Source organism: Taudactylus pleione, unplaced genomic scaffold, assembly GCF_031769625.1.
Source record: "Taudactylus pleione unplaced genomic scaffold, aTauple2 ptg001778l, whole genome shotgun sequence".
NCBI lineage: Eukaryota > Metazoa > Chordata > Amphibia > Anura > Myobatrachidae > Taudactylus > Taudactylus pleione.
In genome coordinates, this window is record NW_028286175.1 from 765001 (window position 1) to 772500 (window position 7500).

The window sequence follows — 7500 nt, forward strand, 5'->3', positions numbered from 1 at the left end:
TGTAGGTGCTCAAACACATTAACTTTAGACCTCTATTACTTATTAACTCAAGTAAATTCATTGATAAGTTGAAAAATTAAATGTAAAATGTAATAGAAAAGAATGTTATGGCAGTATAAAATTACCTACAGCACTTTGCATTCCCAGGTGGTCTCCCATCCAAGTACTAACCAGGCCCAACACTGCATAGCTTCCAAGATCAGATGATATTGGGCATGTCCAGTGTGGTTTGGCTGTAGGTGCCCAAAACCTTTAACTTTAGACCTCAATTACTTCTTAACTCAAGTAAATTCATTGATAAGTTGAAAAAATTAAATGTAAAATGTAATAGAAAAGAATGTTATGGCAGTATAAAATTACCTACAGCACCTGGTATTCCCAGGTGGTCTCCCGTCCAAGTACTAACCAGGCCCAACACTGCATAGCTTCCAAGACCAAATGAGATTGGGAATGTCCAGTGTGGTTTGGCTGTAGGTGCTCAAAAACATTAACTTTAGACCTCTTTTACTTCTTAACTCAAGTAAATTCAATTATTAGTTGAAAAATGAAATGTAAAATGTAATAGAAAAGAATGTTATGGCAGTATAAAATTACCTACAGCACCTGGTATTCCCAGGTGGTCTCCCGTCCAAGTACTAACCAGGCCCAACACTGCATAGCTTCCAAGATCAAACAAGATTGGGAATGTCCAGTGTGGTTTGGCTGTAGGTGCTCAAAAGCATTAACTTTTGACCTCTATTACTTCTTAACTCAAGTAAATTCATTGATAAGTTGAAAAAATTAAATGTAAAATGTAACAGAAAAGAATGTTTTGGCTGTATAAAATTTCCTACAGCAACTGGTATTCTCAGGTGGTCTCCCATCCAAATACAAACCAGGCCCAACACAGCAAAGCTTACAAGATCAGACGAGATTGGCATGTCCAGTGTGGTTTGGCTGTAGGTGCTCAAAAACATTAACTTTAGACCTCTTTTACTTCTTAACTCAAGTAAATTCAATGATAAGTTGAAAAATGAAATGTAAAATGTAATAGAAAAGAATGTTTTGGCAGTATAAAATTACCTACAGCTCCTGGTATTCCCAGGTGGTCTCCCATCCAAGTACTAACCAGGCCCAACACTGCATAGCTTCCAAGATCAGACGAGATTGGGCATGTCCAGTGTGGTTTGGCTGTAGTTGCCCAAAACCATTAACTTTAGACCTCTATTACTTCTTAACTCAAGTAAATTCCTTGATAAGTTGAAAAAATTAAATGTAATATGTAATAGAAAAGAATGTTATGGCAGTATAAAATTACCTACAGCACCTGGTATTCCCAGGAGGTCTCCCATCCAAGTACTAATCAGGCCCAACACTGCATAGCTTCCAAGATCAATCAAGATTGGGCATGTCCAGTGTGGTTTGGCAGTAGGTGCTCAAAAACATTAACGTTAGACCTCTTTTACTTCTTAACTCAAGTAAATTCATTGATAAGTTGAAAAAATTAAATGTAAAATGTAATAGAAAAGAATGTTTTGGCTGTATAAAATTTCCTACAGCAACTGGTATTCTCAGGTGGTCTCCCATCCAAGTACAAACCAGGCCCAACACAGCAAAGCTTACAAGATCAGACGAGATTGGGCATGTCCAGTGTGGTTTGGCTGTAGGTGCTCAAAAGCATTAAATTTAGACCTCTATTACTTCTTATCTCAAGTAAATTCATTGATAAGTTGAAAAAATTAAATGTAAAATGTAATAGAATAGACTGTTATGGCAGTATAAAATTACCTACAGCACCTGGGATTCCTAGGTGGTCTCCCATCCAAGTACTAACCAGGCCCAACACTGCATAGCTTCCAAGATCAGACGAGATTGGGCATGTCCAGTGTGGTTTGGCTGTAGGTGATCAAAAACATTAACTTTAGACCTCTTTTACTTCTTAACTCATGTAAATTCAATGATAAGTTGAAAAATGAAATGTAAAATGTAATAGAAAAGAATGTTTTGGCAGTATAAAATTACCTACAGCTCCTGGTATTCCCAGGTGGTCTCCCATCCAAGTATTAACCAGGCCCAACACTGCATAGCTTCCAAGATCAGATGAGATTGGGCATGTCCAGTGTGGTTTGGCTGTAGTTGCCCAAAACCATTAACTTTAGACCTCTATTACTTCTTAACTCAAGTAAATTCATTGATAAGTTGAAAAAATTAAATGTAAAATGTAATAGAAAAGAATGTTATGGCAGTATAAAATTACCTACAGCACCTGGTATTCCCAGGAGGTCTCCCATCCAAGTACTAATCAGGCCCAACACTGCATAGCTTCCAAGATCAAACAAGATTGGGCATGTCCAGTGTGGGTTGGCAGTAGGTGCTCAAAAACATTAACTTTAGACCTCTTTTACTTCTTATCTCAAGTAAATTCATTGATAAGTTGAAAAAATTAAATGTAAAATGTAATAGAAAAGAATGTTTTGACTGTATAAAATTTCCTACAGCAACTGGTATTCTCAGGTGGTCTCCCATCCAAGTACAAACCAGGCCCAACACAGCAAAGCTTACAAGATCAGACGAGATTGGGCATGTCCAGTGTGGTTTGGCTGTAGGTTCACAAAAGCATTAAATTTAGACCTCTATTACTTCTTAACTCAAGTAAATTCATTGATAAGTTGAAAAAATTAAATGTAAAATGTAATAGAAAAGAATGTTATGGCAGTATAAAATTACCTACAGCACCTGGTATTCCCAGGTGGTCTCCCATCCAAGTACTAACCAGGCCCAACACTGCATAGCTGCCAAGATCAGACGAGATTGGGCATGTCCAGTGTGGTTTGACTGTAGGTGCTCAAAAACATTAACTTTAGACCTCTTTTACTTCTTAACTCAAGTAAATTCATTGATAAGTTGAAAAAATGTAATGTAAAATGTAATAGAAAATAATGTTATGGCTATATAAAATTACCTACAGCACCTGGTATTCCCAGCTGGTCTCCTGTCCAAGTACTAACCAGGCTCAACACTGCATAGCTTCCAAGATCAGACGAGATTGGGCATGTCCAGTGTGGTTTGGCTGTAGGTGCTCAAAAGCATTAACTTTAGACCTCTATTACTTCTTAACTCAAGTAAATTCATTGATAAGTTGAAAAAATTAAATGTAAAATGTAGAAGAATAGACTGTTATGGCAGTATAAAATTACCTACAGCACCTGGGATTCCTAGGTGGTCTCCCATTCAAGTACTAACCAGGCCCAACACTGCATAGCTTCCAAGATCAGATGATATTGGGCATGTCCAGTGTGGTTTGGCTGTACGTGCTCAAAAACATTAATTTTAGACCTCTATTACTTCTTAACTCAAGTAAATTCATTGATAAGTTGAAAAAATTAAATGTAAAATGTAATAGAAAAGAATGTTATGGCAGTATAAAATTACCTACAGCACCTGGTATTCCCAGGTGGTCTCCCATCCAAGTACTAACCAGGCCCAACACTGCATAGCTTCCAAGTTCAGACAAGATTGGGCATGTCCTGTGTGGTTTGGCTGTAGGTGCTCAAAAGCATTAACTTTAGACCTCTATTACTTCTTAACTCAAGTAAATTCATTAATAAGTTGAAAAAATTAAATGTACAATGTAATAGAAAAGAATGTTATGGCAGTATAAAATTACCTACAGCACCTTGGATTCCTAGGTGGTCTCCCATCCAAGTACTAACCAGGCCCAACACTGCATAGCTTCCAAGATCAGACGAGATTGGGCATGTCCAGTGTGGTTTGGCTGTAGATGCTCGAAAACATTAACTTTAGACCTCTTTTACTTCTTAACTCAAGTAAATTCAATGATAAGTTGAAAAATGAAATGTAAAATGTAATAGAAAAGAAAGTTTTGGCAGTATAAAATTACCTACAGCTCCTGGTATTCCCAGGTGGTCTCCCATCCAAGTACTAACCAGGCCCAACACTGCATAGCTTCCAAAATCAGACGAGATTGGGTATGTCCAGTGTGGTTTGGCTGTAGGTGCCCAAAACCATTAACTTAAGACCTCTATTACTTCTTAACTCAAGTAAATTCATTGATAAGTTGAAAAAATTAAATGTAAAATGTAATAGAAAAGAATGTTATGGCAGTATAAAATTATCTACAGCACCTGGTATTCCCAGGTGGTCTCCCATCCAAGTTCTAACCAGGCCCAACACTGCAGAGCTTCCAAGATCAAACAAGATTGGGCATGTCCAGTGTGGTTTGGCAGTAGGTGCTCAAAAACATTAACTTTAGACCTCTTTTACTTCTTAACTCAAGTAAATTCATTGATAAGTTGAAAAAATTAAATGTAAAATGTAATAGAAAAGAATGTTTTGGCTGTATAAAATTTCCTACAGCAACTGGTATTCTCAGGTGGTCTCCCATCCAAGTACAAACCAGGCCCAACACAGCAAAGCTTACAAGATCAGACGAGATTGGGCATGTCCAGTGTGGTTCGGCTGAAGGTGCTCAAAAGCATTAAATTTAGACCTCTATTACTTCTTAACTCAAGTAAATTCATTGATAAGTTGAAAAAATTAAATGTAAAATGTAATAGAATAGACTGTTATGGCAGTATAAAATTACCTACAGCACCTGGGGTTCCTAGGTGGTCTCCCATCCAAGTACTAACCAGGCCCAACACTGCATAGCTTCCAAGATCAGACGAGATTGGGCATGTCCAGTGTGGTTTGGCTGTAGGTGCTCAAAAACATTAACTTTAGACCTCTATTACTTCTTAACTCAAGTAAATTCAATGATAAGTTGAAAAATGAAATGTAAAATGTAATAGAAAAGAATGTTTTGGCAGGATAAAATTACCTACAGCTCCTGGTATTCCCAGGTGGTCTCCCATCCAAGTACTAACCAGGCCCAACACTGCATAGCTTTCAAGATCAGACGAGATTGGGCATGTCCAGTGTGGTTTGGCTGTAGGTGCCCAAATCCATTAACTTTAGACCTCTATTACTTCTTAACTCAAGTAAATTCATTGATAAGTTGAAAAAATTAAAAGTAAAATGTAATAGAAAAGAATGTTATGGCAGTATAAAATTACCTACAGCACCTGGTATTCCCAGGTGGTCTCCGGTCTAAGTACTAACCAGGCCCAACACTGCATAGCTTCCAAGATCAAACAAGATTGGGCATGTCCAGTGTGGTTTGGCTGTAGGTGCTCAAAAGCATTAACTTTTGACCTCTATTACTTCTTAACTCAAGTAAATTCATTGATAAGTTGAAAAAATCAAATGTAAAATGTAATAGAATAGACTGTTATGGCAGTATAAAATTATCTACAGCACCTGGGATTCCTAGGTGGTCTCCCATCCAAGTACTAACCAGGCCCAAAACTGCATAGCTTCCAAGATCAGACGAGATTGGGCATGTCCAGTGTGGTTTGGCTGTAGGTGCTCAAAAACATTAACTTTAGACCTCTTTTACTTCTTAACTCAAGTAAATTCAATGATAAGTTGAAAAATGAAATGTAAAATGTAATAGAAAAGAAAGTTTTGGCAGTATAAAATTACCTACAGCTCCTGGTATTCCCAGGTGGTCTCCCATCCAAGTACTAACCAGGCCCAACACTGCATAGCTTCCAAGATCAAACAAAATTGGGCATGTCCAGTGTGGTTTGGCAGTAGGTGCTCAAAAATATTAACTTTAGACCTCTTTTACTTCTTAACTCAAGTAAATTCATTGATAAGTTGAAAAAATTAAATGTAAAATGTAATAGAAAAGAATGTTTTGGCTGTATAAAATTTCCTACAGCAACTGGTATTCTCAGGTGGTCTCCCATCCAAGTACAAACCAGGCCCAACACAGCAAAGCTTACAAGATCAGACGAGATTGGGCATGTCCAGTGTGGTTTGGCTGTAGGTGCTCAAAAGCATTAAATTTAGACCTCTATTACTTCTTAACTCAAGTAAATTCATTGATAAGTTGAAAAAATTAAATGTAAAATGTAATAGAAAAGTATGTTATGGCAGTATAAAATTACCTACAGCACCTGGTATTCCCAGGTGGTCTCCCATCCAAGTACTAACCAGGCCCAACACTGCATAGCTTCCAAGATCAAACAAGATTGGGCATGTCCAGTGTGGTTTGGCTGTAGGTGCTCAAAAGCATTAACTTTTGACCTCTATTACTTCTTAACTCAAGTAAATTCATTGATAAGTTAAAAAAATCAAATGTAAAATGTAATAGAATAGACTGTTATGGCAGTATAAAATTACCTACAGCACCTGGGATTTCTAGGTGGTCTCCCATCCAAGTACTAACCAGGCCCAAAACTGCATAGCTTCCAAGATCAGACGAGATTGGGCATGTCCAGTGTGGTTTGACTGTACGTGCTCAAAAACATTAACTTTAGACCTCTTTTACTTCTTAACTCAAGTAAATTCAATGATAAGTTGAAAAATGAAATGTAAAATGTAATAGAAAAGAAAGTTTTGGCAGTATAAAATTACCTACAGCTCCTGGTATTCCCAGGTGGTCTCCCATCCAAGTACTAATCAGGCCCAACACTGCATAGCTTCCAAGATCAGACGAGATTGGGCATGTCCAGTGTGGTTTGGCTGTAGGTGCTCAAAACCATTAACTTAAGACCTCTATTACTTCTTAACTCAAGTAAATTCATTGATAAGTTGAAAAAATTAAATGTAAAATGTAATAGAAAAGAATGTTATGGCAGTATAAAATTACCTACAGCACCTGGTATTCCCAGGTGGTCTCCCATCCAAGTACTAACCAGGCCCAACACTGCATAGCTTCCAAGATCAAACAAGATTGGGCATGTCCAGTGTGGTTTGGCAGTAGGTGCTCAAAAACATTAACTTTAGACCTCTTTTACTTCTTAACTCAAGTAAATTCATTGATAAGTTGAAAAAATTAAATGTAAAATGTAATAGAAAAGAATGTTTTGGCTGTATAAAATTTCCTACAGCAACTGGTATTCTCAGGTGGTCTCTCATCCAAGTACAAACCAGGCCCAACACAGCAAAGCTTACAAGATCAGACGAGATTGGGCATGTCCAGTGTGGTTTGGCTGTAGGTGCTCAAAAGCATTAAATTTAGACCTCTATTACTTCTTAACTCAAGTAAATTCATTGATAAGTTGAAAAAATTAAATGTAATATGTAATAGAAAAGAATGTTATGGCAGTATAAAATTACCTACAGCACCTGGTATTCCCAGGTGGTCTCCCATCCAAGTACTAACCAGGCCCAACACTGCATAACTTCCAAGATCAGAAGAGATTGGGCATGTCCAGTGTGGTTTGACTGTAGGTGCTCAAAAACATTAACTTTAGACCTCTTTTACTTCTTAACTCAAGAAAATTCATTGATAAGTTGAAAAAATGTAATGTAAAATGTAATAGAAAAGAATGTAATGGCTATATAAAATTACCTACAGCACCTGGTATTCCCAGGTGGTCTCCTCTCCAAGTACTAACCAGGCCCAACACTGCATAGCTTCCAAGATCAGACGAGATTGGGCATGTCCAC

The 7500-nt window shown here is 37.4% G+C and overlaps 2 non-coding genes and 28 pseudogenes across 2 annotated transcripts in view; all 30 read right to left on the reverse strand.

Moving 5' to 3' along the window:
• The window catches only part of LOC148439387 (5S ribosomal RNA), a 119-nt gene extending 112 nt beyond the window's left edge, over positions 1-7 (reverse strand). Inside the window, exon 1 of the ribosomal RNA XR_015876436.1 lies at positions 1-7. This exon is cut by the window's left edge and continues 112 nt beyond it. This is a non-coding gene — a ribosomal RNA (5S ribosomal RNA).
• Positions 8-122: 115 nt separating this feature from the next.
• On the reverse strand, positions 123-241 carry LOC148439388 (5S ribosomal RNA; annotated as a pseudogene).
• Positions 242-357: 116 nt separating this feature from the next.
• Positions 358-476, reverse strand: LOC148439389 (5S ribosomal RNA; annotated as a pseudogene).
• Positions 477-591: 115 nt separating this feature from the next.
• LOC148439390 (5S ribosomal RNA) lies at positions 592-710 on the reverse strand (annotated as a pseudogene).
• A 349-nt stretch (positions 711-1059) lies between these two features.
• LOC148439391 (5S ribosomal RNA) lies at positions 1060-1178 on the reverse strand (annotated as a pseudogene).
• A 116-nt stretch (positions 1179-1294) lies between these two features.
• Positions 1295-1413, reverse strand: LOC148439392 (5S ribosomal RNA; annotated as a pseudogene).
• Positions 1414-1529: 116 nt separating this feature from the next.
• LOC148439393 (5S ribosomal RNA) lies at positions 1530-1648 on the reverse strand (annotated as a pseudogene).
• A 116-nt stretch (positions 1649-1764) lies between these two features.
• Positions 1765-1883, reverse strand: LOC148439394 (5S ribosomal RNA; annotated as a pseudogene).
• A 115-nt stretch (positions 1884-1998) lies between these two features.
• On the reverse strand, positions 1999-2117 carry LOC148439395 (5S ribosomal RNA; annotated as a pseudogene).
• Positions 2118-2233: 116 nt separating this feature from the next.
• On the reverse strand, positions 2234-2352 carry LOC148439396 (5S ribosomal RNA; annotated as a pseudogene).
• A 116-nt stretch (positions 2353-2468) lies between these two features.
• On the reverse strand, positions 2469-2587 carry LOC148439397 (5S ribosomal RNA; annotated as a pseudogene).
• Positions 2588-2703: 116 nt separating this feature from the next.
• LOC148439398 (5S ribosomal RNA) lies at positions 2704-2822 on the reverse strand (annotated as a pseudogene).
• Positions 2823-2938: 116 nt separating this feature from the next.
• Positions 2939-3057, reverse strand: LOC148439399 (5S ribosomal RNA; annotated as a pseudogene).
• A 116-nt stretch (positions 3058-3173) lies between these two features.
• LOC148439400 (5S ribosomal RNA) lies at positions 3174-3292 on the reverse strand (annotated as a pseudogene).
• A 116-nt stretch (positions 3293-3408) lies between these two features.
• LOC148439401 (5S ribosomal RNA) lies at positions 3409-3527 on the reverse strand (annotated as a pseudogene).
• Positions 3528-3643: 116 nt separating this feature from the next.
• Positions 3644-3762, reverse strand: LOC148439402 (5S ribosomal RNA; annotated as a pseudogene).
• Positions 3763-3877: 115 nt separating this feature from the next.
• On the reverse strand, positions 3878-3996 carry LOC148439403 (5S ribosomal RNA; annotated as a pseudogene).
• Positions 3997-4112: 116 nt separating this feature from the next.
• LOC148439404 (5S ribosomal RNA) lies at positions 4113-4231 on the reverse strand (annotated as a pseudogene).
• Positions 4232-4582: 351 nt separating this feature from the next.
• LOC148439405 (5S ribosomal RNA) lies at positions 4583-4701 on the reverse strand (annotated as a pseudogene).
• A 115-nt stretch (positions 4702-4816) lies between these two features.
• Positions 4817-4935, reverse strand: LOC148439406 (5S ribosomal RNA; annotated as a pseudogene).
• A 116-nt stretch (positions 4936-5051) lies between these two features.
• LOC148439407 (5S ribosomal RNA) lies at positions 5052-5170 on the reverse strand (annotated as a pseudogene).
• Positions 5171-5286: 116 nt separating this feature from the next.
• Positions 5287-5405, reverse strand: LOC148439408 (5S ribosomal RNA; annotated as a pseudogene).
• A 115-nt stretch (positions 5406-5520) lies between these two features.
• On the reverse strand, positions 5521-5639 carry LOC148439409 (5S ribosomal RNA; annotated as a pseudogene).
• Positions 5640-5755: 116 nt separating this feature from the next.
• On the reverse strand, positions 5756-5874 carry LOC148439410 (5S ribosomal RNA; annotated as a pseudogene).
• Positions 5875-5990: 116 nt separating this feature from the next.
• Positions 5991-6109, reverse strand: LOC148439411 (5S ribosomal RNA; annotated as a pseudogene).
• A 116-nt stretch (positions 6110-6225) lies between these two features.
• LOC148439412 (5S ribosomal RNA) lies at positions 6226-6344 on the reverse strand (annotated as a pseudogene).
• Positions 6345-6459: 115 nt separating this feature from the next.
• LOC148439413 (5S ribosomal RNA) lies at positions 6460-6578 on the reverse strand (annotated as a pseudogene).
• Positions 6579-6694: 116 nt separating this feature from the next.
• LOC148439414 (5S ribosomal RNA) lies at positions 6695-6813 on the reverse strand (annotated as a pseudogene).
• A 351-nt stretch (positions 6814-7164) lies between these two features.
• On the reverse strand, positions 7165-7283 carry LOC148439415 (5S ribosomal RNA). Its single transcript, XR_015876326.1, has one exon. It is a non-coding gene; the product is annotated as a 5S ribosomal RNA (ribosomal RNA).
• A 116-nt stretch (positions 7284-7399) lies between these two features.
• Positions 7400-7500, reverse strand: part of LOC148439416 (5S ribosomal RNA) — a 119-nt pseudogene continuing 18 nt past the window's right edge.